Source organism: Tasmannia lanceolata, unplaced genomic scaffold (assembly GCF_043159265.1).
Source record: "Tasmannia lanceolata isolate RefF3 unplaced genomic scaffold, GAP_Taslan_0.1 ptg000020l, whole genome shotgun sequence".
Taxonomy (NCBI): domain Eukaryota; kingdom Viridiplantae; phylum Streptophyta; class Magnoliopsida; order Canellales; family Winteraceae; genus Tasmannia; species Tasmannia lanceolata.
The window spans coordinates 17171709-17188571 of NW_027518697.1; positions in this window are offsets into that span (position 1 = coordinate 17171709).

Sequence of the window (16863 nt, forward strand, 5' to 3'; positions counted from 1 at the left end):
CCAGTTGGCCTATGGGGTATTCTTCCCTTCAGATGCTCTTGGCCAATATTGATATATTCACTCAGGGCATCGGTAATTCTTGGTCATTTTGTCTGACTAGCCGGTTGTGTGGTGAGGCCCTAAGACCATTTTTCTTCTCCCTGCTAATTGGGCTTTCTTTGTGTACTTCTAATTGAATCGTAGGAATCTCGGAGCCTGCCCTTCCCTTTTCACTCATTCTTTTGGGGTTTGTGTTGATGCTTGGGTTTCGTCTTCTAGAGTTTCCTTTCGTTTTTAGAGTCTTCGCAGGTTAAGGGATTCCTTTCTCTATAGAGTCAGTCGTAGAGAGTTTAGAGGTCTGTCCTACCGTCCTAGGGTTTAGGAGCCTGTCCTACCCTTGTAGAGTTTAGGATTCTGTCCTATCCCTTCATAAAGTTTGGGATTCCGCCTTTCCATCTTCCAGAGTCCGTTTTCAGCGTAGGAGTCAGTCCTTCAGTCTTTCAGGAGTCTGTCCTATCATCATAGGGGTTAGGATTCTGTCCATCCTCTCATCAAGTCGCGTAAATTTTTATCCGCTCCTGCAAGGTATAGGATGCTGTCCAACCCTTGCAGAGTTGTTATTCTGTTCATCCCCCCCCCCGCAAAGCATAGGATGCTGTCCAACCTTTGCAGGATATCAGGAGTCTGTCCTCCCCTTGTGATGATAGGATTCTGTCCTCTTGTGTCGAAAAAAAATCAAAAACACCTGAAAAATCAAAAATCCCAAAAATCTCGAGTCATTAGAGTGTAGTTAGGAAAATCTAGTCCGAACTACGGATGGCTTGATCCCTAGCTGAGGGGTACGTAGGCAGCTCAGGCGTGCTGCTGGCACCCTGAGTTCAGTCACCATTTTTACATCACCCTTTCTTTTTACACCATTTTGCAAATATTTCCCACAACTTCATAACTTTCACAACTTCAAAACCTTCCAAAACTACAAAAATTCTTCAAAATAACTTTACCAACAATTTTCAAAAGATCTTCCCATAGAGTTAGGAGTCAGTCCTAGACTTTTGGGGTGTCTTAGAGTTAGGAGTCTGTCCTGATTTGTTGCTTTGTCATGTCCGGTCGTATGAGTGTCCCTAGAGTTAGGAGGCCTCAGGTCGTGGTCGGTTAGACACTTAGTCGAGCCGATGGCTAGACTAGAACGCGCTTAGATAGCCCACGGTTTTCCTTAGGACGCACAGCCTAGTCACACCTAGGGTGTAGGGTTCACTGGCATTAGTTAGGGCATACAGGGAGTCCTAAAAATCACCATTCACTTGAACTTAAGTAATGTCGCAAGAAGCTTTAAAAACTAGTCGGGTCTAGTTAATCGAGTCTAGGATAGCGGTTCTAGAGGGTTAGGCATTGTAGTTTAGAATAGGTCGCCGAACTACGTTGGCTCTGATTCTTCCCGAGGCCGGGATACGTAGTGCAGCTAAGATGGATGGCCATCTTGGTCCGAGTCAATTATCGCATTAGAGTTTAGAGTTTGTCGTGTGGAGTCGTGTTGTGTTGTGTGTTTTGCTATGTTTTCTTACTTTAATGTACAGATCCTATACTTTTAGCTGTAGCATGCATGTGTTTGTCCACCAGAACATAGACACCAATTAGGCATGACACTCATAACCTAGCTATCCTTAGGTGTCATATCTTTCATTTCTTTTTGTGTGTGCTTCTTATTCATCTCCGAGATATGCATGATTAGCTAGACGTTATCTCGGGGATATTCGTTCCCATTTCACATGATTTTTGCCCAAAACTCCTCAAAGTTAATAATAAATGGCATAAGAGACCAGGTGCTCGCACTTGGGCGAATCGGGGGCGCCTAATCCCTTCCCCATTCGTCATCAGGCACGGACCTTTTATATCTCTGGTTATCTGTTGCGACAGAGCACAGCATGGGATCCAGGGCCCACTTCCTTGGATGGCGACTCTTTCTTTGTTTAAGGTGCGTCTCGAATCCGGGCTAGTCCCCGAATCGAGAGGTATCTCACTTGACATCGCCGCTCATGCTGTGAGGGGCACTCTTTCGAGAGTTCCTTGGCGGAGCTCTCCTTCACGTGGATGATCCCGAGACTCGCGTGGGGGCACGTCCCCCCGCCCCTCTCGGATCGGGTTCCACACATGTCCATGGATGGCGACTCTGAGTTATTTTCAGATATATCTCGGTTTCGAACCTCGGTTCCGGATCAGGATGTATCTCTTTCGTTTTATATCGTCACTCGTGCTATGCTGTGAGGGTGGCATCCGTTTCGAGAGTTCCTTGGCAGAGCTCTCTTCCGTTGTGGAGATCTTAGAGGATTGCAGGAGGGATCTCGCGTCCCTCGGCACCGTCCTCTCAGGATCGGGGTCCACAATACTGTGTTCCCCCAAGGTTTGGGCTGAGGGAGGCGACAGAGGGAGATAGGGCCTGCAACGAAAGCTCTGACGTCTGCATCTACGATGAGTCGTTGAGGGCTGGACTCAGGTTCCCCTTGCACCCGTTATTCACCGCGGTGCTTCGATATTACGGACTGGCCCCAGCTCAGGTTGCCCCGAACTCGTGGAGGTTGCTGACGAGCTTTGTCTATCTTGTCCAGGGCCGGTTAGAGAGAAACTTATCTATGCCGTTATTCCGCGCTTGTGCCCACTTAAAGAGGCACAAGGAGGGGGGCAAGATTTACATTTGCCAGCGCCCAGAGTTGAAAATAATCACTGGCATTCCTTCTTCCATACACTTGTGGAAGAATAGGTTCTTCTATGTTGAGGACAGGGAGTCCAGCGAGCCCTGGCCGGTGCTTCTAACATGGGATGTTCCTGACACAGTGGCACTAAGTCGCAAGCCGCTTCTAGAGGACGAAGATATGAGGACATTCGCCCTAATGCGTGAGGAGGTGGAACGAGGGGGCCTTATTCATTGTGGAGAGTTCTCGGGGGAACCAGTTTTGGTCGGGCTGGGTCTTAGTACTGCGACCTCGGCACGTGGCTAGACTTGTTTTAAACTCCTTGTTTGTTTTCTTTTTGCTTCTGATTGTCCTATTCATGTTCACTTGCAGAGATGCAGCAACAATCAACGGTCGAGAGAATAAGGCAAGGGGCTTTTCCAAGGGCTCAGCAGGGGGCTCAACAAGTGGCCCAGTAGAGTCATGTAGACACCCCATTTTGACTAAGCCCTAAATCCTCCTGGCTTGTGCCAAATCCATCCGAATCTCAGCATTAGGGTCCCAAGCTTCACCCTAGTCTGGATTAGGGTCTCTCCTAACCCCCTGCAAAATTTCATCGAGATCGGAGCTCGTTTGCCTAGCAAAAAGGCTGAGAGAGCGTGTATAGTGCAATGAAGGGTGGCCCACTAAATTTTCATTTTCCCCTAAAATCCTTGTATTTTAGGAAAAATCCAAGTCAAATCAAGCCCCTAAATACCCATGAATACATTTTTAGAAGCCTTAAAACCTCAGAAATGCCCCGGCAGAGTTTCAGAAAAATCCGACAAAAAAATTCAGAAAAGACAAGGCAAGTTTGTGCAGATATCAAAAATAAGGGGTGCATTATCCGGGCAGATTCGTGCGTTTGTGCGCTCATCAAAATGGTGGTGCAGATATCAATTCTCTTATTTTCTCTATAAATACAAATCTAAGCTCATTTTTTTTTTTAAAAAAAAAAGAATTTTCATTTTCCTTTTTTAGAGAGAGAAAGAGAGAGAAAAGGAGGAGAGAGAGAGTAGATCTGTCATCATCTCCGGCCATTCTCCGGCCGATTTGCGGTCAAATTCCGGTTATTCTTCATCTATTACCTCTTAGTCTTCAATCTTTTTCAACTAGGAGACCTTAGATCATTGATTTTCGTTTTCAGCTGCTATCCAAAGTTTTTTTTTTTACTAATCATAAAGGAAAGGGGATCGGTATTGTCTTCTTTTTCTTCTCCGGTAAGGATCCGATCCTCTTCTCCGGTAAAACCGACGAAACTCCAGCTAACCTCCGATCAAGCTTTCTTCATCATAATCCTGCTGTTTTGATCTTCCACTGAGCCTTAAAATCTCTGACCTTTTCTGGAAACCCTCATTTCTTCATCTCATGCCCTAGATCTGGACATCTCTTACTTAGATCCGATTATTCTTGTTCCAAATCTTGTCAAAACTCTTATTATCCGATCATCTTCTCCGATCGCTTTTGCCGGAGCTCCGGCCAAATTCCGGTCGGATCTTTTCCTTCGATTCTATTTAGATCAACTATTACTCTCTTGTTAGACATCATTAAAACCTAGATCTATCCTCTGTTTTCTTATGCTAAAATCCTAAGTCCAATCCATAAAAAAATTCTAGAAATTGCAGATTTGTGTTAGAAAAAGAAATGCAGATAAAAAGCTTTATTGCTGGAGTTTAAAGAAAAGGGCGAAAGATTGGATCAGATCTAAGGTATTGAAGGTGTACTCTGCGAGTAATTCATCATTTCTGAAGAATCAAGATAAAAAAAAAGAGGTAGCAAAAGAGGTATTTTTTTCTTTAGTGCTATTTAATTTCGTTTATCTCTTTGGTGATCATTTAATAGTAAAATGCAGAAATAATATTATGATGAGTTTCTTATGCTTTGTGTATGATTTTATGAGGTTAATGTCCTAATTGATTTCCAATTTTTGTTTTTCAAATGCTATGAAGGATAAAATTTCAGTTCCATATGCTTTATGCGAAATCTATTGAACATTATAATTTTTTTTTTCGTGATGAGTCGATTATGATTCTTACTATCGCATTATCAATAATTTTCAGACATAATTTATATATCTTCAGGCCATTTGCATAATGTTTGTGTATTTTCTTTTCAAAAACATTTGAAACAGCATATGCATTCTTGATTCGTGTGATTGTACATGTATTTTGCTTTGTGTGACTGTACATTAGGGTGTTAGTGGCAAGAAGAATATTTATAGGTCTTATCTTTTATTTATTTAATTTTTTTTGGCTGATATCAATTTTGCCATGTCCTGTGGTTGTACTAAAAGTCATCTTGTAGAGAGAATTTATACAGTTATCAGAATATTTCCATGTCAATATCATTTGTTTTAACAAAAGGAAAGATGATCCTATTGCACAGGATTAGTAAATAAGGATGACATGTTTTGTTTGGGTCAATTTCATGGCTTTAAGAGGCTCTCTGTTTTGTTAGTATTGACTTTATTGTGCTTCTGCAATTACACCTTCTATTTTAGTTTATTTCCTTTTTCAATTTGGCTTACAAAAGCTGCTGTTTAGTGTATAAGTGGTGCTGTAAGTGCAAATATTATTCAAATTTTCAGGATTAAATGGTAAGAAATAATACTTTAGTTGTACATTTATATATTATCAGTAGTATCAGTTTAATGTATTTCTCTGAGTCAACTGTTACTTCTAATCTGGAAATTTTGAATGGAAATACGTTTATTGTCGTTGTGTATATGGGATAAAGGTCTTAGGATTTATTTCCAATTAACTTAAACTCCACTATATCTCATAAGGTTGATTGGGGCGGAGGGCTGTTGTGTTGGATCGATTCCATTTTTGTTCAAGATAGGCTTATTGGTTCAACAGTGCGATTGGAAATAATTTTCATCCAACTATATATCAGTTGATACTTGATATATATTTTTAGCTTAATATCAATATAGTAATGTTATGCTCGGTTATATGATTTATTTTGTATTATCTCACTTTATTTGCCTAGCATATGAGGTGGTTTAGCGAACTTGTTCATACTCTAATCTGTTATTATACTAATAGGTGTTTGCATTATATGTTATTGATCCAGTTATGGGAGTTGTTCATGGTCTGTATATCAGCTCATCTGTTCGAATTTCAGTTCATTATCTGTGAATTATAAGGGTAGCTCATGTATCCTTAGATTAATCCATTTTATTTTTATTTTTAAAAAAAAAAAAATTTAGCTTATCTGTTTGAAGTGGAGTTTATGTCTAATGTGTTGAGTTAAAATGAAAATAAAAATGGAGCCGTCTATTTCTATTGTGTTAAATTAAGAGTTCATGTGAATCATGTTCAAGTTTTGACACATGATAATTGATCCTAATTTATGCCTGAGTCAATGGCAGTCCTTATTTTATTTTATTTTATTTTTTATGTGTCAATGGTCAATTGTCTGTAGTTCAAAAATGCTTATAACAGTCCCTCCCTTGCTGTCGAGTCACAGTTTTATTTTGTCATTGAAGCCTAAATATCGTTCATTGTAGCTCGTCCATTTATTGTTGACAAGAATGTCGCCACGTTTTGATAATTATATAGCTTTACTTTAAGTCTTGTGAATAATTGTAATAAACTTTGGACAGTCATATAAGCATTGAAAGATAAGATGTCTAATTGAAAAGTTAAGAATAATGGAAGAGTTCCTATTATTTCTTTATCTAATTGCTTGCAATTACTTATAGAAGGTCATGAAAGATTATTAAGGTTTGGGTTAATTAGAGTTGTGGTGTCAATATTATCTTCTGGATCGATCGTTAATTACTTTGTCATATCTAGGTGATGTCACATGGTTGTACCTATTAATTGAAATATTTGTTCTGAAGGAAGCAAGGAAAATATCTAGATGAGTAACTGTGCCTTAAATTGGATATTGATGTTATCTATATGTAAAAATGCAAGCATTACTCTTTGGAAATAGATGTAATATTAAAGAGTTTTAATATTTTACAATATATTGATCTTTAAGAGATTCATCCTTAGGGGACCTGCATAGTCTGTATAATGTTCCCCTTTTCTGTTTTAAGACTTGCCCAGTCTTTTGTATCCCTTAAAGCATAAGGTCTTTCTCATTGCAAGGGCGATGAAGGAGTTATCCCAAGCCCATCTTTTAGGGTGATGTAAATATCATTTAATGTGTTTCTATAATCTGTTGGAAATTTAATATTTCTCTTTCATCTTATAGTTTTGAATTAGATTCTGAAGATAAATGGATTATTCAGGTGTGATTATCTCAAAGCTTCTTATACTCATTCCTATTTATTTAAATAAATTGTTAATAGGAAGAAGGAGATCAGATGACTACTCTGTTCGGTATTATCGACATGAGTACTGTCTGATCTCAAGGCGGGATTAGAAATATTATCATGTGTATTTGATATCAGATGATTACTTTGGCATCATCTGATTTCATTGGAGTCCCCGTATTGGGGTTTGTGGTTGGTTTTGAAGTGTTTGATATTGTTTTTATTTTATTAGGCTATCCAGCGGCTGGTCTGGACTAATTAATGTTGTTTATCATTTTATAATTGCTATAGATTGTGTATTGTTTTATTGAAAATTTTTCTTTGTTTAGTACTTGATTTATTTTTATAAGAATAGGATGGAATTTGTGATTATCTGGTAGACTTTCCTTCTCTCTTTGATAGACTAACACAGTCTTTTAGATTTTTGTTAAATTCTTTAGATATTAGAATTCCCTCTCGTTGCAAGGGCGATGAAGGCGCTAGCCTAAGCCCATCCTTAGGGGACTCGCTTAGTCCAAGTAGCACCCCTCTCATTTATTTAAAGACTTGTCTAAGTCTTTATGGTGTGTATCCCCTAGAAATTAGAAATCTATTCATTGCAAGGGCAATGAAAGAGTTCTCTAGAGCCCTCTCAGGGAGACAGGCTATGTCTCAGACAGAGAAAGTTGTATCCTTTAGAGACAAGCTTTGTCTCGTTAGTGAGTCCATCCTTAGGAGACATGCCGTGTCTCGTCAGCACCTCTCTTGGAGCTTATCTTTTTGTTTAGGAGTCTCACACAATCTCATTTTTCTTTCTAAACCTCATCTTTGTGCGTTTCTTGGTTTTTGGAAGAACACCTTGCTCGGCTTGGCATCATACCCCTTACCCTATGGGTATTGGGTTGCACATTTGTTGCACCCTAGGGCTAGGTAGCTGTCCGGCCCGGTTGAGTGTTTTACCTAAACCAAATATGCACAAGGTCTCTTTTTCCTTGTTCGCATTTTTTCTCTATCCTACCTATATGTCTAAGAGACTTGCCCAGTCTCATTCTATTAGCATCCTCCTCTTTGTGCATCATTTGGTTTTGGGAGAACATCCTACTCGGCTTGGCATCATACCCCTTACCCTTATGGGTATTGGGTTGCACATTTGTTGCACCCTAGGGCTAGGTAGCTGTCCGGCCCGGCTGGATGTTTTACCTTTGCCAAATATGCACAAGGTCTTTCCTTATTACTTGTTGAGCTTTATCTTAGTTTGATTAGTCCACTAGCACAGGAATCCGTCCTTAGTTTAGAGAGTCAATCCTCTTGTTCAGGAATCAAATTCTATCATCATAGGGGCTAGGATTCTATTCTACCTCTCATCGTATCATGTTTTTATCCACTCTTGCAAGGTATAGGATGCTGTCCAACCCTTGCAGAGCTGTGTTTCTGTTCTTTTCCCCCGCAAAGCATAGGATGCTGTCCAACCTTTGCGGGATATCAGGAGTCTGTCCTCCCCTTATGATGATAGGATTTGTCCCCCTTGGGTCAAAAATACTTAAAAACAACAAAAACATCTAAAAACCAAAAATCTCAAAAATCTTGAGTCATTAGGAGTAGTTAGGAAATCTGTTCCGAACTACGTTGGCTTGATCCCTTTCAACAGGGTACGTAGTGCAGCTTGGGATCCACATCCCAAGTCCAGCCAAACCTTTAAAAATAAGCATTTTAAATCTTTCAAAATTACAAAAAATCTTTCAAAATATTGTTTTTTCGAAAGGATCTTCCTCTAGAGTTAGGAGGTTGTCCTAGTTAGAGAGTTTTTGAGTCAGGAGTTACTCCCTCGTTCGTTGTTTGTTCGTTGTGTGTTTTATTTGTTTGTGTTAGAGTTAGGAGTGAGTCCTAGCTAGGAGTTTTACGCCTCCGTCCGGTCAGTTGGCGATCCACATCGCCAATTGATGACTAGGTCTAAGATGCGATAGATCCTACTGTTTTTCTTAGGATATACAGCCTAGCTACACATAGATTATAGGAACCAATTGCATTAGCTTAGGGCTAACCTGCATTTAGTTAGGGCATATAGGGTGTCCTAAAATCTACAATCCATTGGAATTTAAATAATTACACAAGAAACTTTAAGAACTAGTCCGGTCTTTTAGATCGAGTCTAAGATAGAGGTCTAGATGTCTTAGGCATCATAGCTTAGAATAGGTGCGAAGAACTACGTTGCCTTGATTCTCGTGGAGGCGGGGATACGTAGGCTTCTTTGGATGAACATCAGATCATCTAAAGACTCGGGCCTAGGTATAGATTAGAGTTTTAGGGTTGTATGGTATCGAGTCATTTTCTATGTTTTGCAGTGTTTTCTTACTTTATTGCGCAGACCTTATACTTTTTTGGTGTGTCATGCATGTGTTTGTTCATTAGAACTTAGACACCAATTTAGGTTTGACATTCATAACCTAGTTATTCTCAGGTGACACTTTTATTTCTTTTATGTGTGTTTATTATTCCTCCGAGACATGCATGATTAGATAGACGTCTTCTCGGAGATTTGTGTTCCCATTTCATATGATTCTCGTCCAAAACTCTTCAAAATTATTAAGTAAATGGCATAAGAGACCAGGTGTTTGCACTTGGGCGGATGAGGTGCTCTTTAGACCTTCCGAATTCGTAACCAGGCACGAACCTTATTTTATATCTCTGGTTATCCGTTGCAACAGAGCATAGTATGGGATCCAGGGCCCATTTGCCTTTTTCCTTGGATGGCGACTCTTCTTTGTTTAAGGTACGCCTCGAATCTGGGCTAGTCCCCGAATCGAGAGGTATCTCACCTTTTATATCGCCACTCATGCTGTGAGGGGCATTCTTCTTTCGAGAGTTCCTTGGTAGAGCTCTCCATTCACGTGGATGATCCTGAGACTGTTAGCGCGTGGGACACGTCCTCCGCCGCCTCGCTCTCGGATCGGGGTCCACAAGTCACAAAAGGAAAGCCGCCGAGATGGCGAGTCCGGCTCCTACCCAAGACACTGCGCCTTCCCTGCCTCCCAAAGGCAAAACTACGGTGAAACTAGTTAGTGCCTACGGCCGAGCGGCTGGCCCTTCAAAGTCTGGTGGCGCATCCGCGGGAGCTGGAGCCCGTCCTCCCTTGACAAGGACGGGAGACCATGTTTTTCGGCCCAACTGGGCCGTTCAGAAAAATGATACTGGCCTTGGAGAGAGCCGAGTAGCTGCCGAGATCCTGAGCAAGTGTATCCTCAGCAAAGACAAACAGCAGGTTCTCTTCACTTTATCAGGTAAGATGGCCAACGAGTATGCTCATTTTCTGTCCGTCTTTTGCTTCGCTTTCCTGTGTTAACACTTGCTTGTCTGTGTCTGTAGATTGGAGTGTACTTCAATGATCTTCAGGGGAAGAGTAAGAAGTTCTCTGAGGCGATCACGAAGTCAGAAGCGGAGAATGGGAAGCTGGCGAAGGAGGCGGAGGAGCTTAAAACGAACATCGGGCGGGTAGAGGCGGAGAAGAAGCTGCTTAGAGAGGAGCTGGCCCATCAGAAGCAGAAGGCAGCCGAAGCCCTCAACGCCCAGAGGGAGAGAGCTAAGGAGAGACAGATAGCGGCCGTGGCGGAAGCCGTCGCGGAGGCCATACAGAAAAAGGAGAACATCCGCGGGAGCTGGAGCCCGTCCTCCCCTGACGAGGACGGGAGACCATGTTTTTCGGCCCAACTGGGCCGTTCAGAAAAATGATACTGGCCTTGGCGAGAGCCGAGTAGCTGCCGAGATCCTGAGCAAGTGTATCCTCAGCAAAGACAAACAGCAGGTTCTCCACGAACCGCTAGCTACGGCCGAAGAGGCCGTATTCTCTTCACTTTATCAGGTAAGATGGCGAACGAGTATGCTCATTTTCTGTTCGTCTTTTGCTTCGCTTTCCTGTGTTAACACTTGCTTGTCTGTGTCGGTAGATTGGAGTGTACTTCAATGATCTTCAGGGGAAGAGTAAGAAGTTCTCTGAGGCGATCACGAAGTCAGAAGCGGAGAATGGGAAACTGGCGAAGGAGGAGCTTCAAACGAACATCGGGCGGGTAGAGGCGGAGAAGAAGCTGCTTAGAGAGGAGCTGGCCCATCAGAAGCAGAAGGCAGCCGAAGCCCTCAACGCCCAGAGGGAGAGAGCCAAGGAGAGACAGATAGCGGCCGTGGCGGAAGCCGTCGCGAAGGCCATACAGAAAAAGGAGAACATCCGCGGGAGCTGGAGCCCGTCCTCCCCTGACGAGGACGGGAGACCATGTTTTCGGCCCAACTGGGCCGTTCAAAAAAATGATACTGGCCTTGGCGAGAGCCGAGTAGCTGCCGAGATCCTGAGCAAGTGTATCCTCAGCAAAGACAAACAGCAGGTTCTCCACGAACCGCTAGCTACGGCCGAAGAGGCCGTATTCTCTTCACTTTATCAGGTAAGATGGCCAACGAGTATGCTCATTTTCTGTTCGTCTTTTGCTTCGCTTTCCTGTGTTAACACTTGCTTGTCTGTGTCTGTAGATTGGAGTGTACTTCAATGATCTTCAGGGGAAGAGTAAGAAGTTCTCTGAGGCGATCACGAAGTCAGAAGCGGAGAATGGGAAACTGGCGAAGGAGGCGCAGGAGGAGCTTCAAACGAACATCGGGCGGGTAGAGGCGGAGAAGAAGCTGCTTAGAGAGGAGCTGGCCCATCAGAAGCAGAAGGCAGCCGAAGCCCTCAACGCCCAGAGGGAGAGAGCCAAGGAGAGACAGATAGCGGCCGTGGCGGAAGCCGTCGCGGAGGCCATACAGAAAAAGGAGAACGAACTCTTTAGTTTGTCCAGTGAGGCCTACAAGATTGGATTCTTTGACTGTCTTGAGCAGGTCAAAGCGTCCAATCCAGCCGTGACCCTGACCGGCCTGAATATCCCTGATCCACCGGCGCTTGACGACGAGGAGCCGTTAACCACTGCTGCCATAGTAGTCCCGGAGACGGACTTACCTCGGGGCAGTAGTCACGGGGTCTCTTGAGCTCTCTTCTTTTTTCTTTCTGAGCCATCTCATCTGATTCTTTCTATAATGGTCCTTAGAGACCCAACTTTTGTAACAGCCTTTTGAGGCCTCACTTTTTGTAATGGTCCTTAGAGACCCAACTTCTTCATGAATAGAAATCATGTTTTGATGTCTACTTGCTCTCCATTTGTCTGCCTCTGAATAATAATACTGTTTGATTTCTTGATGTGGGCAGACATTTGAGATGAATTAACTTGCGAGTTTCCAAGTTTTGGTAAACCGGGTTTCCAAGCGTCAGATACCCAGGTTTAGAGAACTAGGTTCCAGATAAATAATAAGTACCTGAGTTTTTAGAGAACTGGGTTTCCAGATATAAGTACCCGAGTTTTAGCGAACTGGTTTTCCAGATAAAAAGTACCCAAGTTTTAGCGAACTGGGTTTCCAGATATAAGTATCCGAGTTTTAGCGAACTAGGTTTCCAGATATAAGTACCCGAGTTTTGGCGAACTGGGTTTCCAAGCGGCTTTGGTTTCTGCTGTCCGGGTTGGTTCCGGACCAGGAGTGAGCTCCCGGTCTTTGCGGAGACGAGCCGTGGCGAACCAAGCAGCGAGTACCCTAGTTTTAGTGAACTGGGTTTCCAAATAATAAGTACCCGAGTTTTTAGCGAACTGGGTTTCCATATATAAGTACCCGAGTTTTGGCGAACTGGGTTTTCAAGCGGCTTTGGTTTCTACTGTCCGGGCAGGTTCCGGACCAGGAGTGAGCTCCCGGTCTTTGCGGAGACGAGCCATGGCGAACCAAGCAGCGAGTACCCTAGTTTTAGTGAACTGGGTTTCCAAATAATAAGTACCCGAGTTTTTAGAGAACTGGTTTCCAGATAATAAGTACCCAAATTTTAGCGAACTGGGTTTCCAGATATAAGTACCCGAGTTTTTAGAGAAATGGGTTTCCAGATATAAGTACCCGAGTTTTTGCGAACTGGGTTTCCAAATATAAGTACCCGAGTTTTTAGAGAACTGGGTTTCCAAGCGGCTTTGGTTTCTGCTGTTCGGGCTAGTTCAGGACCAGGAGTGAGCTCCCGGTCTTTGCGAAGATGAGCCGGGGCGAACCAAGCAGTGAGTACCCTAGTTTTAACGAACTGGGTTTCCAGAAGGCGAGGGGATCTGCAAAAGAGTTTCCATATCATTTATATTTAACACGTATTTTCATTTACAAAATCACCTTTCACGCCCGACGTTTGGCTACTGATAGTATTTCCTGAGATTCTTGGAGTTCCATGCGTGGGGTAATAGGTGCTCCTCCAGTGTCTCCAGCTTATAACTTCCTGGGCGAATTACTTCTTTCACTCGATACGGTCCCTCCCAGGTCGGGGAGAGTTTTCCGACTTTCGTTGGTTGGGAGATGGCAGCTTTCCTCAGGACTAAATCCCCTGTTCGGAATTCTTTGGGGCGTATCTTTGAATCATGGTATTTGGATACTTTCTACTTGTAGGCGGCGACCCTGATTCGGGACTCTTCCCGGGCTTCCTCCAGCAAGTCGAGGTTCGCACGGAGCCCGTCATCATTGAGTTGCTCACTGAAGTTGGTGACTCTGGGGGATGGGGCGCCCACATTGACGGGTATTACTGCCTCCGTCCCAAAGGACAAGTTGAATGGTGACTCTCCCGTCAATGTGCGCGGGGTGGTTCGATACGCCCACAGGACATGATAAAGCTCATCTGCCCATCGGCCAGCCTTATCATCCAGTCTCTTTTTAATCCCCTGAAGAAGGATTCTATTTGTCATTTCTGTTTGCCCATTCGTCTGAGGGTGCGCCACTGAAGTAAACCTCTGCTCGATCTTCAGGTCAGAGCAGAATTTCCAAAAGTTGCGGCAGTCGAATTGTCTACCATTGTCCATTATCAAAACGCGGGGAATCCCAAACCTGCAAACTACTGACTTCCAGAAGAAGTTATGAACGTTTTGCTCTGTGATCTGGGCCAGAGGTTCAGCCTCCACCCACTTGGTAAAATAGTCAATAGCAACTACTACAAACGTGCGCTTCCCGGAGGCCGGTGGAAAGGGGCCTAGGATGTCCATCCCCCATACTGCGAAGGGGAGTGGGCTGATGATCGGGCCCATCGACACAGCAGGCTGGTGGATAGTGGGAGAGAATTTCTGGCATCTCTCGCACCTTTTAACCAGACTCAGTGCGTCTTGCCTTAAGGTAGGCCAGTACAGGCCTCTGAGCAACACTTTGATCGCCAGGGCCTTGCCCCCGAGATGTTCTCCGCAGATCCCTTCGTGCGTCTCTTGCAGGGCGTAAGAGGCGTCGCCGGGGCGGAGGCACTTTAGGTACGGGAGGGTGTACGATCTTTTGTACAGACTCTCACCACTGAGGGAAAATCGGGCGGCTCTCTGTATCACTTTGCGGGCTTCTTTCTTGGCTTCAGGAAGTTTACCACTGCGCAGGTATTCAATGATTTCGTCCATCCAGCACGACTCATTCTCCACCTGCATTACTTCACCGGCCTCACTTTCGATACTGGATTTTTGTAAGAACTCCATGCATATACTCCCAAGAGTAGTGTATCCGGAGGCGGCAAGCTTGGACAGCACATCTGCTTTTGCATTCTCTGTTCTGGGGATTCTGATGACCTCAAAACTTTTGAACTTGCTGGCTAGCTGGCGGACCTTGGAGAGGTATTTGATCATACGCTCGTCGCGGGCCTCATAGACTCCTTGAATCTGGTTTGCAACCAGCTGAGAGTCGCAGTACGCTTTAAGCCTCTGGGCTCTGGTATGGACTGCAAGATTCATTCCGGCGAGGAGGGCTTCATACTCTGCCTCTTTGTTGGACGTGCGGAATCCGAACCTCAAGGCATAATCTGCAGTGAGGTTATCAGGTCCGGTGAGAATCAGACCGGCTCCACAGCCACCCTTGTTCGAAGACCCGTCCACGTACACTTCCCAGAGTGGTTCGGCGGTCGATAGACCCTGCTCTGCTGGTGAGGGGATGAATTCTGCTTCAATCCCCCCTGCTGTGCATTCCTCAGTCGTGATTGACTTTTCCACAACTGGGGTTTGAACAACTTCAGATTCGGTGATCTGTTGGGGGATAGTGCACTCGGCCACGAAGTTTGCCAGTACTTGAGCCTTGATCGCTGGTCTTGGTATGTACTGAATATCAAACTCGCTCAGCTCTACGGCCCATTTTACGAGCCGTCCCGAGATGTCTGGTCTGTGGAGAACTTGCCTGAGCGGCTGATCAGTCAGGACTTTTATAGTGTGGGCTTGAAAATACGGCCTCAACTTCCTTGCTGCCATTACCAGCGCGTAAGCCAATTTCTCGACCCGCTGGTACCTGATTTCGGCGTCATGGAGAACTTTGCTGACATAATAGACAGGCTTTTGCTAGCGGTGCTCTTCACAGACTAGGACAACTGCTAGGGCGGTGGGGCTGACGGACAGATATAGGAGTAACTCCTCACCTGGCTCCGGCTTTGTCACGAGTGGTGGAGAGGACAAATACTGCTTTAATTCCTCGAATGCGGTTTGGCACTCCGCTGTCCAGGGCGCAGTCTTGAGTCATTTGACTGCGTTGAAGAAGCGTAGGCACCTCTCTGCAGATTTCGAGATGAAGCGCCCCAGTGCGGCCACCATTCCTGTGAGCCGCTGCACTTCTCTGATAGTTCTCGGTGGAGTGAGCTCCACCACGGCCTTGATCTTCTCTAGATTGGCCTCTATCCCTCGTTGGCTTACCATAAACCCCAAGAACTTTTCTGAGCTGACGCCGAAGGTGCATTTGGTGGGGTTGAGCTTCATGCTGTACTTTTTCAGGACCTGGAATGTTTCTCTCAGATCAGACACATGATCCTATGCGCTTCGGCTTTTGACCAGCATATCGTCAACATAGACTTCCATGTTACAGCCGATCTAGTTCTGGAAGAGTCTGTTTACGAGCCTCTGATATGTGGCCCCGACATTTTTGAGACCGAAGGGCATGACACGGTAACAGTAGGTCCCTTGATCTGTCACGAATGAGGTCTTTGGTATATCTGATTCATACATCCTGATCTGGTTGTATTCGGAGAAAGCGTCCATGAAGCTCAGCAATTCGTGACCTGCAGTGGCGTCAATGAGCTGATCAATTTTTGGGAGTGGATAGTTGTCCTTAGGACAGGCCTTATTCAGATCAGTGAAATCAACGTAGGTCCTCCATTTTCCATTTGTCTTCTTGACCAGGACTACGTTTGCCACCGCACGAATCAGGTTCTGGCCAGGCCGTCCTAAGATAGCGTTATAGACCGAAGTGGCCCTCACTACCAGAAAATTGACCATGGTGAAAGCTTGACAAGGTGGTTCTCCGACGAGGACTGGGAGTTCAATCTGCCGCCCCTCCACTTTTACGACCTCCCCTGAGAAACCGAAGAGATCCGAGTTCGCCGGCTTCAGACGGTCGTCACCTATCATCATTTTCTGGAAGGCGTGATAGTATAAGATATCTGCTGAACTCTCGTTGTCGACAAGAATTTTCTTCACCTCCCAGTTCGCGACGAGCATGGTTAAGACCAAGGCGTCGTCGTGGGGCAGTATCAGGTTGTCGAGGTCTGCATCTGAAAAGGAGATCTCATCCTTTACCTTCAACTTTTCACTGCATGTGTGCACGGCGCTTACCCGGCGGGCATATGCTTTGCTAGCGGCGGTTGATGTGCCCCCTGTAGCCGGTCCGCCCATAATTGTGCCGATGACTCCCCTTGGTTGAGATCGCTGCGCCTCTGGCTGCGAACTGGATGGCAGAGAAGACTTGTTCCGGGTAGTGGACGGCTGTGACCGTCGAGGGCTGCGACCCCGATGACTCTTCTCTCTTTTCTCTGGTCTACGGCTGTCACTTCGGACATATTTTTTTAAGTAACCCCGGCCTATTAGCTGCTCGATTTCTTCCTTGAGCTGCCAGCATTCGTCTGTGACG